This window comes from Chiloscyllium punctatum, chromosome 27, assembly GCF_047496795.1.
Source record: "Chiloscyllium punctatum isolate Juve2018m chromosome 27, sChiPun1.3, whole genome shotgun sequence".
Classification (NCBI taxonomy): domain Eukaryota; kingdom Metazoa; phylum Chordata; class Chondrichthyes; order Orectolobiformes; family Hemiscylliidae; genus Chiloscyllium; species Chiloscyllium punctatum.
This window is the reverse complement of record NC_092765.1, coordinates 11323534-11335971: the sequence shown is the minus strand read 5'-3', so window position 1 is coordinate 11335971 and position 12438 is coordinate 11323534. Positions and strand designations below refer to the sequence as shown.

The 12438-nt window shown below is 42.9% G+C and overlaps 1 protein-coding gene across 4 annotated transcripts in view; it reads left to right on the top strand.

Moving 5' to 3' along the window:
* Positions 1 to 2283: 2283 nt before the first annotated feature.
* Positions 2284 to 12438, top strand: part of LOC140453419 (replication protein A 32 kDa subunit-like) — a 47509-nt gene continuing 37354 nt past the window's right edge. Inside the window, exons 1-2 of one of the 4 annotated variants that reach the window (XR_011952380.1) lie at positions 2284 to 2625; positions 3856 to 3965. The gene's annotated coding sequence lies outside the window, so the exon portion shown is untranslated. The remainder of the gene's footprint in view (positions 2626 to 3855; positions 3966 to 12438) is intronic. The other 3 variants (XR_011952379.1, XM_072548073.1, XM_072548075.1) reach the window with 3 other exon arrangements.

The window sequence follows — 12438 nt, the reverse complement described above, 5'->3', positions numbered from 1 at the left end:
AAATTATGTCCTACCTTGCAAAATTTACAAGTCTAAATGAATAAAGTGTGCAGCTTCCAGTTGAATCATTGGATAATGAGCAGGAGTGGGAATCTTAGCCTCTCATGTCAGACTGCTGAGATAATTTGGAAGAGGGCAATGGTGTCCTAGCTGTGAGCTGAGAACGGAGCACAAACTGCCTCCTTCTGGTCTCTATTGTTTCTCTATTGTTCCTTTAAGAGGCTCCTTAAAATTCAGCTCTTTGATCACTTTTCCTATGTCCCTTTATTGACACAACATAACTTTATGTGCTTTAATGCTTCTCTGAGGAACTATTGGTTGGTGTTTGCTGATCTTTAAACTCTGTGTTCACTGTTAGTAATCATGCCATTCATAACAGCAATAAGGATGAAGCTTGACCAGCCTGGGGCTGAGCTAGAGCTATATGACCTCTGCAGGATATACCACAGCCTTCTCCACTGTGTACTGGACTTTGTTGTTAAGATAAAGTTTGTGTAATTTCCTTTAACTTAGAAGAATTATAAATATAATTGAGGTTGTGTTTTGAATCTAGTTCCTAATGGAAGTAACATTGCAGCATCCATGATTTGTTTTATCTGAAAGTGATAATACATTTTTTGCATTTAGAGGGGCTGAAGGATAGTTGATGTTCAAAATGCTACACAGGTGAATCAAAGAATCAGAAAAGAGCTGTTGAGTCTAACCAGACTCTTGTTTCCATGCATCCCTCTATAGTTGTGGTTTTCAACTATTGATCCAATTCAATTTAAATGTGTTTAACACTGCCTCATTAGCAATTGTTGTAAAAGCATTCTGTGTTCCAATAAGATGCAGTCTGAAAAATGATCTTTTAAGATTTGGGTTGTTTAATGATGGCCTAATGACAGGGTATTATGGGGTTTGACTTTTGGTTAATTTTGTCAGATTTTCACCCATCTGGGCAGCCTTTTCATGAATGAATTACTAAAATGCACATATTTGCGTTTTGGCATCCTTCAGGTATTAATGAGAGATTTTTTAAAAATTATTTAATGCACAAGTGGGAGCCAGAAGGAAGAAACTAAGCAAACCGTTATCATCATATATTTCCTTTAGAAGTTAAAAGGCTGTCTACACCAAGCATTACCATGAAAATGATACCAGGAGGTAACACTCCAAGGACAACCTCAAACCTCCCTCAAGAAACACAATATCCTCACCAAGTGAAGGGAATCCCAAGACTCAGCCCACCCAAATTGGAGTTGTGGCATTTTGAGAGGCCCTTACCTTTCAATGCTGGTGTGAATTGTGATAGTCAATAAAGGTGATATTGTGCATTGGGAGCAGATTGATAGGGATCTTTTCCCTTCCAAATAAAGTCCATTTTTCATACAGCCCCATTAATGTATCAATGCTAGCTTGAAGCTTGGCCTCTCAGTGCATATGTTGTGATGTATAGTGTGTAAAATACATCTTTAATGTCATTTACTTTGAAATTTGGATTTTGAACTAGTAGCATTTGCTTTTCGTTTGTGCACACAAAAGATTTTAATAATTACTTTGTCAGTACTCTGTTACAACACAGGGTAAACCCTTCTGCTAACTTAAACCCAACACACAGAGAGCTCACATACGAAGCTCACCTAGCGCTGTAATCTGTTAAATTTCAAGAGGCAAAGAACTATCTCAGATTTGACTAATGAAACTAACAATTTTTTAAGTCCAAAAGGGAATATTCAAACCATTATTTTCAACTCCTTTCTCCTAAACCTATCTTTTACCTTCTACTCTACAATACTGGTCCGATAAATTCCCTCTTAAATTTACAGCAAATCACTTTCAAACCTAGTTATCGTTTTCAGATGTCATACTTTCTCTGTAGGTTTCTCTTGCTCAGTTTTGGTCTTCTGCTGCACAAATTCCTTATGGACAGGTTCCTTTCAGAGAGCTACTCTGCTGGCAGTCTTCACTTGTAGGTGCTTTTTGCTGTTCTCCCCCTAACTGTTCAAAATGTTCAGTTTTATACCCCAAAACATCAGATAATTTCGTTGGTTTGATGTCTTCCCACACAGTAAAATTCAACTTTGATTGGATTTTGGTCTCTGGGGCATAATTCAAACTGATTGGCCAAATTTGAATTTGTTTTTGTATCAGGGCACCAGCTATTTGTATTAACCAAATTTTTAAATTGTTCAGCACACTGCATCCTGATGAAGGGCTTTGGCCTGAAATGTTGGTACTGCTGCTCTTCAGATGCTTCCTGACCTGCTATGCTTTTCCAACAGCACACTCACGACTCTGATCTGCAGTGCTCACTTTCGCCATATGTGCTATAAAGTATGAACTTACACTTCAGACGAGACTCATGGAAAAGAAGCAGGAACTGAGCAAGAGCTGTGACAGTAACAAAAATGGCAGCGGCCGTCAGAGCTTCACCATTACACACCAATCACGGGTCAGGTGAAGAAGGGGGTGGGGAAAACCCTCGACACGAGCCGGACTCCCTGGCAACGGTTAGGCGAGGAATTTGAATTTCTAGGCCTGTGAGTGGTCGGCTGCTGCACGCGACCTGTTTGGCGCGCTTTGTCCGGTCTGAGCTTTCGTCCATTAAACGGTCGCGGGAAGGGACGATGTGGAATAATCCGGGTGAGAGAGTAGCTGAGAGTTTGTCCATTTGTGCCTTCACTTTTCCGTGCAGAAGGTGGCCGGGGAAAAGCCGCGGCTTGCAAGAACGGTTCTGCAGGCCGGGCCCTCGGAAGATGGAGGCTTGCCTGCAGCTGCTAGCTCTCCAGTTCTCATGCGTTTTCAATCCCCACTCTATTCCGCGGTTTTAACGGATTGCAATAAACCGAAAGTGCATTTTGGGGAGGGGAGGAAGGAAGTTTATGAAGCCGGAGGGTGTGTCAGGGTATACAGATGGGCAGGGAGAGTAGAATAGGGCATTGAGGCCTCGCTATGTTTATAAATACTCTAGCTGTAATATTCATTCCTTAACTGACCTGTTCTTTTGTTAGGAAAAATAAATGTAATTTTAGAAGTAGTATGTTGTAAAATATATACTATTATTATGTAACTGAATGTGTGATTGGAATTTTTTTGCTTGTGGTATTTTCTGTCTCATGTCAGCATGGGTAGCCCTTTGGGGAATGGACTTCTCATGAATGACCAAGGCACTGAAATGTTAACTTTTCTCGCTCCACTAGTGCTGCCAGATTGGCAACATCTTTAAGGTAGAAGGAGGAGGTCAAGAGTTTAAGGGAGGAAATTTCAACACTTAAGAGTTAGTGGCTGAAAGGTCAGCCATCAGTGAGGGAGTAATTCAAATACTTAAGAGGCAAGAATTAGGTGAGTTCAGATATCTGAGGGTAGCAGAGATATTAGATGGTGTGAGGAGGCCAGGGAGTGCTTGGACCATCTGAGCAGAATGGGAAATACTATTTAAAATGTGGCACTGGAAAAAGTACATCAGGTCAGACAGCATCTGATAAGCAAGAGAGTTGACGTTTCAGACATACCCCTTCTTTGATGCCATGTGTTATCAAGATTTGGAGATGCCGGTGTTGGACTGGGGTGAACAAAGTTAAAAATCTCTCAACACCAGGGTATAGTCCAACAGGTTTAATTGGAAGCACTAGCTTTTGGAGCGCTGCTCCTTCATCAGGTGGTTGTGATGGAGTGGCGCTCTGAAAGCTAGTGCTTCCAATTAAACCTGTTGGATTATAACCTGGTGTTATGTTATCAACTCTGACCCTTCAGCGTCTACAGTCATCACTTTCTCTGAAATACTCATTAGAAATAGATGAAAACTGTAGTTTATAAAGTTGTAAATGTAGCTTTGGTTTGATGCTTTAACTGATTTCCAATACTATTTTCTAGGTTCTTTTAGTGGAGGTTTTGGAGATACTGGTGCCAGAGGTGGGGGCTACTTGCAGTCACCTGGTGGGTTTGGCTCACCAGCTGGAGGCAGCCAAAGTGACAGAAAAACGGTAAGTACAGTATTTAAAAGATAGAAAATGAGAGCAGGAGTAGACCATTTGACCTGTTGAGTACTGTCTATCATTCATTGATCATAACTAAACCCTTCGTCCAGTACTCTTACTTTCTTTGTATACCCCTAAACACCTTTTAGCCTCTAGAAATCTGTTTATTTCTTAAATACTTCCAGTGACCAAATCTCCACAGCTTTCTGAGAGAATTCTGTAGGGCACTGCCATTTGGGTGAAGAAATGTTTCGTGATATCAGTTGGAAATGGTCACCCTGTATCCTTAGACTGTAATATCCTGTTCCGAAACCCCCATCTAGGGAACCAACATCTCTGCATTCAGTCTGTCTGGACCAGTCAGAATTTTATTTCCAGGATTGAGGACTTGAGCTATATGGAGAGGCTGAATAGACTGCGACTGTTTTTTCTGGAATGTTGGAAGCTGAAGGGTGATATTATCGACACTTATAAAATCATCAGGGGCATGGGTAGGGGAAATAGACAAGATCTTTTCCCTGGGGTGGGGGAGTCCAGGTCTAGAGGGCATCAGTTTCAGGGGAGGGAGGGAAATTTAAAAAGGACTTAAGGGGCAACATTTTCACGCAGTGGGTAGTGTGTCTATGGAATGACCTTCCAGAGGAAGTGGTGGAGGTTGGTACAGTTATAACATTTAAAAGACATCTGGATGGGTCTATGAATAGGAAGGTTTAGAGGGGTATGGGCCAAGTGCTGGCAAATGGGACTTGATTAAATTAGGATATCTGGTAAGCATGGATGAGTTGGACCAAAGGGACTGTGTCCGTGCTGTACATCTTTGACTCTACTAACTTCTGCTCCTTTCCCTGTCCCCTGCCCCTTTTTAATTTAAAACTCCAATGAAACAGTTGACTGAATAACTTCTCACATGACGTTCTCAAAAGTTATCTGAAAATCAAATCCACCTCATCCCCCACTGAATCTCCCTCCTTTTTAGATTAGATTAGATTAGATTACTTACAGTGTATTAGATACCTGTTTTGACTTTGTGTAATCTTGTTGGTATTTTTCATTCTTCATTCTTTGTGATGGATGCCAGCATTTTCCCTACTACTGATAGGCTAACCTGTCTGTTATTCCTGGTTTTGCCCTTCCTCCTTTTTAAAATAACGAGGCTACATTTGCCACTCTTCAATCTGTTAGGACTGTTCCAGAATCTATTGAATTTTGGAAGATCTGCTATTTCCATGGCCACTTCATTTGGTACCCTGGGATGTACATTATCAGGCCCTCTGATATCAATTTTGAATTCAATTAGTTCCAAATTTTTTTATGCCAATAGTAGTTTCTTACAATTCTTCCTCCCCACTAGCCCTAACATCTCTGGAAAGTTTTTTTTCTTGTCTTCTGTTAAGATCCAACCGACATAATTCTGTTATTATTTTGCCATTTTCTTTTTTTATTCTGTCTATATGGTGCCTATGTATCTTTTTGGAAAAACCTACTTTATAAAAGCATAGTCTGCTTTTATGTTAGTTGAACATTTACTCGTGCTCTATTTGTCCCCACTTGATTAACCTCTTGATTTTCCTTTGCTGAATTCTAGCTTGCTCTCAGTCCTCAGGCTTGCTACTTTCTCAAACAACTTTTTATGACTCTTCTTTGGATCTAATGCTATCTTTAATTTATTTTGTTGGCCGTGGATGGCCTGATTTTCCTATTACGTCCTTTTACACTAAAGGATTGTCATAACTTACGCATTTTTTCCTTGCATATTAACAATTGCCTATTACTATTGTGCCTTTTTACTCAAAACTACTCAATCTATTGTAGCTAATTCACCCCTCATACCTTTGTAGTTTCCCTTGTTTCTATTTAGGACCTGAGTTTCAGATTGGACTACTTCAAAAGTTTTATCTTTGGTCTGGGTGCGGTAGTAGTCGTGAGCAGAGGTGATCACGGATGAGGTGCTATAAAATTCACAATCAATAAACCATAATTAGTTGCTCCTGCATTGTTAGTAAAATGAATAGAACGTTCCTTGAAGTAAAATAGCTAGCAAGCTGGCCAGAAGGAAACAGAATAAGAAAGGCACTTTTGCTTTGAAAGCTGCCGATGAAGTACCATCAAAGATTTCTACCAACCTGCAAAAGCCAAGAATCCTGACTTGTCTTTTCTGTAGTTTTGATTGTGGAGTGAAATGGGATCGTTGAAGGATTGCTGCATATTTTGGAAAGCAAATAACTTGGCATTCATTGTAAGTGCTGTTTATAGAACATTACAGCTCAGTACAGGCCCTTCGGCCCTCGATGTTGCACCTACCAGTGAAACCAATTTGCAACCCACCTAACCTACACTATTCCATTTTCATCCATATGTCTAACCAATGACCATTTAAATGCCCTTAAAGTTGGTGAGTCTATACTGTTGTAGGCAGGCTGTCCTACACCCCTACTACTCTGAGTAAAGAAACTACCTCTGACATTTGTCCTATGTCTATCACCCCTCAATTTAAAGCTATGTCCCCTCGTGGTAGCCATAACCATCCGAGGAAAAAGGCTCCCACTGTCCATCCTATCTAACCCTCTGATTATCTGATATGTCTCAATTAAGTTGCCTGTGAATCTTCTTCTCTCTAATGAAAACAGCCTCAAGCCCCTCAGCCTTTCCTTGTAAGATCTTCCTTCCAGGCAACATCCTAGTTATAACTCTTTCTTATCTAGCATACATTTCATCTGCTTGGCAGACTCAGTTACTAGCATTTTAACTTTGAATTTCATCTAAGCTTCTCTGCCCTCTGAAATATTTATCAGGATCCCACCCCCTGACCAATCTAGGTTATATAGCTGCTTGTTGAGGTAGTAGTTGTGTAGTTTGCAGATGAGCTGAAGTGAAGGACTGTGTGCAAAAGGAGATTAACTGGCATGGACTAGTGACCAATTATCGACAAAAGCCATCTGCATGCGAACGATTGTGATTGATTCCTAGGTACCTGTACAGCTTGGTCCTGTAAGCAAACTAGTCAGGAGCCATCAGACCAGTGCAAGCTCAGGGGCTATTTTCTCTGCAAAAAACAAAACAATTTTTAATCCTAAATAAAACCAGTTTATTTTTCCTTCAGTGGCTATAAGCTATGACTTTTGAACCACAGAGATTGATCCATATATATTTTGGGCTGACTTATTTCATTTAATAAATCATAAACTCATACGTTTGTTTGCTTGGCTAAATTGGACCTTTTTAAAACTTGAAATCGTTTTAGTCTGGGAGGAGGGATTGGTACCTTAGTGGATGGTTTTCTAAATTTATCTTGCGACCAAAGAAGGGGGCAGGTGAATAAAGTATGGGGGTGGGCTCGTCTGTTCACTTGGGAGCTTAATAATTTGGGATATATGTCTGGAACTGTAGAACATACAACAGTAGGCCTTCGATGTTGTGCTGGTCTTCTATTCTTCTGTAAGGTCAGACAAAACTACATACCCTTCATTGTGCTAACTTCCGTGTGCCTATCTGAGTCACTTAAATGACCCTAATGTATCTAACTCTACTACCACTACTGGCATGTGCTGACCACTCTGTAAAGAACCTACCTCTAACATCTTCCCTAAATGGTTCTCCAGTTGCCTTAAAATATGCCCTCCCATCATAGAAATTTTTGCCATAGGAAAAAGTCTCTGTCTATCTATGCCTCTTGTCAATCCACAACAGCCCTCCAAACTATTCACAACTCCTCCAACCTTTGTGTTATTGGCAAACTAATAACTCATCCTTCCACTTCGTCATGCAAGTCATTTATAAAAATCATAAAGTGCAGAGATCCCAAAACCGATCCCTGCAGAACACCATTGGTCAGCAAGCTCCAGGCTGAATACTTTCCATTTTCCACCATCCTCTGTCTTCTATGGGCCAGCCAATTCTGAATCCAGACAGCTAGATTTCCCTGTATCCTATGCCTCCTTACTTTCTGAATGAGCCTACCATGGGGAAGCTTATCAAACACCTTGCTAAAATCCATATGTACCAAATCCACTGCTCTACCTTCAGTATTTTGTCACATCCTCAAAGAATCCAGTAAGATTTGTGATTCACTCAAAGCAATGCTGACTTTCTCTAATCAAACTATGCTTTTCCAAGTAATCATAAATCCTGTCTCTTGGAATTCTGTCCAATACTTTGTCCACCACTGACGTAAGACTGACCAGTCTGTAATTCCCAGGATCCGAGTTGCGACTGTGGTGCTGGAAATGCAAGCAGGACAGGCAGCATCCGAGGAGCAGGAGAATCAATGTTTTGGACATAAGACCTTCATCAGGAATGAGGCTTGTGGACTGGGGTTGGCTGAGAGATAAATTGAGGTGGGGGGCTAGGGGGAAGGTAGATGAAGATGGGTGGGATGGTGATAGGTCGGAGAGGAGGGTGGAGCAGATAGATGGGAAAGACAATGGACAGGTCAAGAGAGCAGTACCGAGTTGGAGGCTTTGGACTGGGATAAGGTGGGATGAAGGGGAAATGAGGAAACTGATGAAATCCACTTTAATCCCATTTGGTTGCAGGGTCTCAAGGTGTAAGATGAGGCTTTCTTCTTCCAGGCCTCATGTGATAAGGGTTTGGCGATGGAGGAGGCCCAGGATCTGCCTGTCCTTTGGGGAGTGGGAGGGGGAGTTGAAGTGTTCAGTCACGGAGCGGTGGAGTTGGTGCCTGTGTTTGGGAGATGTTCTCTGAAATGATCCGCAAGTTGAATTCCTGTCTCCTCGAAGTAGATACGGCAGATAACATTAGAGTCATAGAGATGTACAGCATGGAAACAGACCTTTCAGTCCAATCAGTCCATGCCAACCAGATATCCCAACCCAGTCTAGTCCCACCTGCCAGCATACGGCCCATATCCCTCCCAACCCTTCCCATTCATATACCCACCCAAATGCCTTTTAAATGTTGCAATTATACCAGCCTCCACCACTTCCTCTGGCAGTTCAGTCCATACATGTATCACCAATGTTGGTATGGAAGGATCATTTGGGGCCTTGAATGGAAGTGAGTGGGTGGTGTGAGCACAGGGTTTGTAACCCCTGCAGTGGCAGGGGAAGGTGCTAGGAGTGGGGTGAAGGCTGGTGGGGGGCATGGATCTGACAGAGTGAATGGTTTCTCTGAAATGCTGATGGGGGTAGGGAGAGAAATATATCCCTAATGGTGGGGTCTTTGTAGTGGCAGAAGTGGCGGAGGATGATGTGATATATACTGCGGTTGGTGGGTTGAAGGTGAGAACCAGGGGGGTTTGGTCCTTGTTGTGTTGACAGGGGCGGGGCTTAAGGTCAGAGGTGCAGGAAGTGGAGGAGATGCACTGAAGGGCATTGTTGATCACTTGGAGGGGAAATTGCGTACTTCGAAGAAGGAGGCTATTTGGGATTTTCTATGGTGGAATTGGTCATCCTGGGAATACATGAGTTGAAGGATTGGGAATAAGGCATTTTTACAGGAGGTGCGAAGGGAGGAGGTGTAGTCCAGGTAGCTGTGGGAGTCCGTGGGTTTTTAGTACATGTATGTGGTTAGCTGGTTGCCAGAGATGGAGAGGTCCAGGAAGGGGAGGGAGGTGTCCAAGATGATCCAGGTGAATTTGAGATCTGGGTGAAAGTGAAGTTGATAAACTGTTCAACCTCCTCATGGGAGCACGAGGTAGCGCCAATACAGTCATCGATGTAACAGAGGATATGGTGGGGGATGATTTCTTTGTAGCTGCAGATTATTCCATGTACCCGACAAAGAGGCAGGCATAGCTGGGGCCCATGCGGGTGCCCCTTTGGTTTGGAGGAAGTGGGAGGATTAGAATGAGAAGTTGTTAAGGTGAGGACCAGTTTGACCAGGCAGATGAGGGTGTCAGTGGAAGGGTACTGGTTGGGATGGCATGAGAGGAAGAAATGGAGGGCTTGGAGGCCTTTGTCATGGCAGGTCCCAGTATTATCTCTGTTCCCTTTCTTGAACTAAGGAATAACATTTGCCACCCTCCAATCACTTGGCACTACTCCAATGGACAGTGAGGATGCAAAGATCATTGCCAAAGGGCAGCAATCTCTTCCCTTGCTTCCTGTAGTAACCTTGGGTATATCCTGTCTGGCCCAGGGGACTTGTCTATCCTTACATTTTCAAAATTTTCAGCGCATCCTCCTTCTTAACATCAACCTGTTCACGCATATCCGCCTGTTTCATGCTGTCTTCAGAAACGTCAAGGTCTGTCTCAGTAGTGAGTATTGAAGTAAACTATTCATTAAGGACCTCCCCTATCTCCTCTGACTCCTGGCACAAGTTCCCTCCACTTTCCCTGATCAGACCTCCCCTCACTCCAGCCACCCTCTTGTTCCTTGCAAGTGTAGAATGCCTGAGGGTTTTCCTTAATCCTATCCGTTAAAGCTTTTTCATGCGTCCTTCTAGCTCTCCTAAGTCTATTCTTGAGTTCCTTTCTGGATACCTTGTAACCCTCTAGAGCCCTGTCTGATCCTTGCCTCCTCAATCTTCAGTAAGCTTCCTTCTTCCTCTTTACCAATGTTTCACATCCCTTGTCACCCAGGGTTCCTTCAACCTACCATCCCTTCCTAGTCTCAGGAAATATGACAAATCTATTGAGCACTATCAGCACGTGCTCCCTAAACAATCTCCACATTTCTTTTAGATTCCCTACAGTGCTTTTGGCCCAACAAGTCCACACCGACCTTCTGAAGAGTAACCCACCAAGACTTATGTTCCTACATTTACCCCGACTAGTGCACCTAACACTATGGGAAGTTTAGCATGGCCAATTCACCTGACCTGCACATCTTTTGGAATGTTGGAGGAAACCCACGCAAACATGGGGAGCATGTGCAAACACCACACAGACAGACAGTCACCCAAGGCGGGAATCGAAACCAGGTTGCTAGCACTGTGAGGCAGCAGTGCTAACCACTGTGCCACCAAGTCGTCTTTTTTTTTTCCTGTATGTACTGGAGTACAAAAATCAACAAGAAAAACATTTGTTGTGCATTTGCCTGAGACCATCTGTTTCAATTTAGGCACCCCATTCCTGCCTAATAGCAGCATATTTCCTCCTCCCCCAATTAATACTTTCCTTACCATCTGTTCCTATCCCCCTCTCCATGACAATAAGAATTGTGATCATTATTACCGAAATGCTCTCCGACAGATAGATCTGACACCTGATCTCGTTTGTTGCCAAGCACCAAATCCAATATGGCCTCCCCTCTCGTCAGCCTATCTACATATTGCATCAGGAATCCTTCCTGGATGCACCTGACAAAAACTGCTCCATCCAAACTCCTTGAACTAAGGAGGATCCAATCAATTTTAGGGAAGTTGAAATCATCCATGGCAACAACCCTGTTACTTCTGCACCTTTCCAGAGTCTGTCTCCTAATCTGCTTCTCTGTATCTCTTTTGCTATTGGGCGATCTGTAGAAAACTCCCAATGAAGTGACTGTTCCTTTCCTTTTTCTGATTTCCACCCATATGGGCTCTGTAAACAAACCCTCCTTGACAACCTCCCTTTCTGCAGCTGTGATACCATCCCTCATGAGCAATGCCACTCCCCCACCTCTTTACCCAAGCCCCCCCTTCCTTTTAAAACATCTGAACCCTGGAACATCCAACAACCATTCCTACCCCTGTGATATCCATGTCTCTGTAATAGCCACAACATCACAGTTCAAAGTCCTGATCTATGCTCTTTAAGTTCATCACCCTTATTCCTGATACTACTTGTGTTAAAACAGACACACTTCAACCCATTACACTGACTGCATCTTTGCCATATCAACTGTCTATCCTTCCTCTCTCACTCTCTGCAAGTTGTATCTGGCTGTTCGCTTGCTACTCCATCCTCAGATCTGTAGCTCCAGTTCTACCCCCCCTGCTAAACTAGTTTAAACCTCCCAGCATACTTATTGTATGCTGGAATGATCATAAGGGATCCCTGCACTGTCTGCCTATTCCCTTGCCCTTTCCTGACAGTTACCCAGCTACCTTTATCCTTAACTTAGGTGTGATGGCCTCCCTATAACTCCTGTCTATCAACTCTGCTCCCCCCAGCCTTCAGACTGATCCAAAGTTTATCCAGCTCCAGTTCCCTAATGCAGTCTGTGAGGAGCTGGACTTGGGTGCGCTTCTTGCAGGTGAAGTCCGCAGGGATACCATTGGTGACCCTTACCACCTCCATACTGCTAGAGGAGCATGCAACTGCCCTAGCCTCCATCCCCTCTGCTCTAAATTGCCAAGAGAGATTGAATAAGTAAGAAAAAAATACTTACCTTACTAACTCTCCAGATGAACCTTCATTCTGAGAGTCTATGCCCTCTGATCCTAGACCCTCCCCTGAGGGGAGTATTCTTTCAGCATTTCCCTTATCAAATGCCTTAAGAATTCCATATGTTTCAATGAAATCACCTCTCATCATTCTGAATTCCAATGAGTAGAGTCTCCATCTGTTTTAACCATTTGCTCATAAGACAATCCA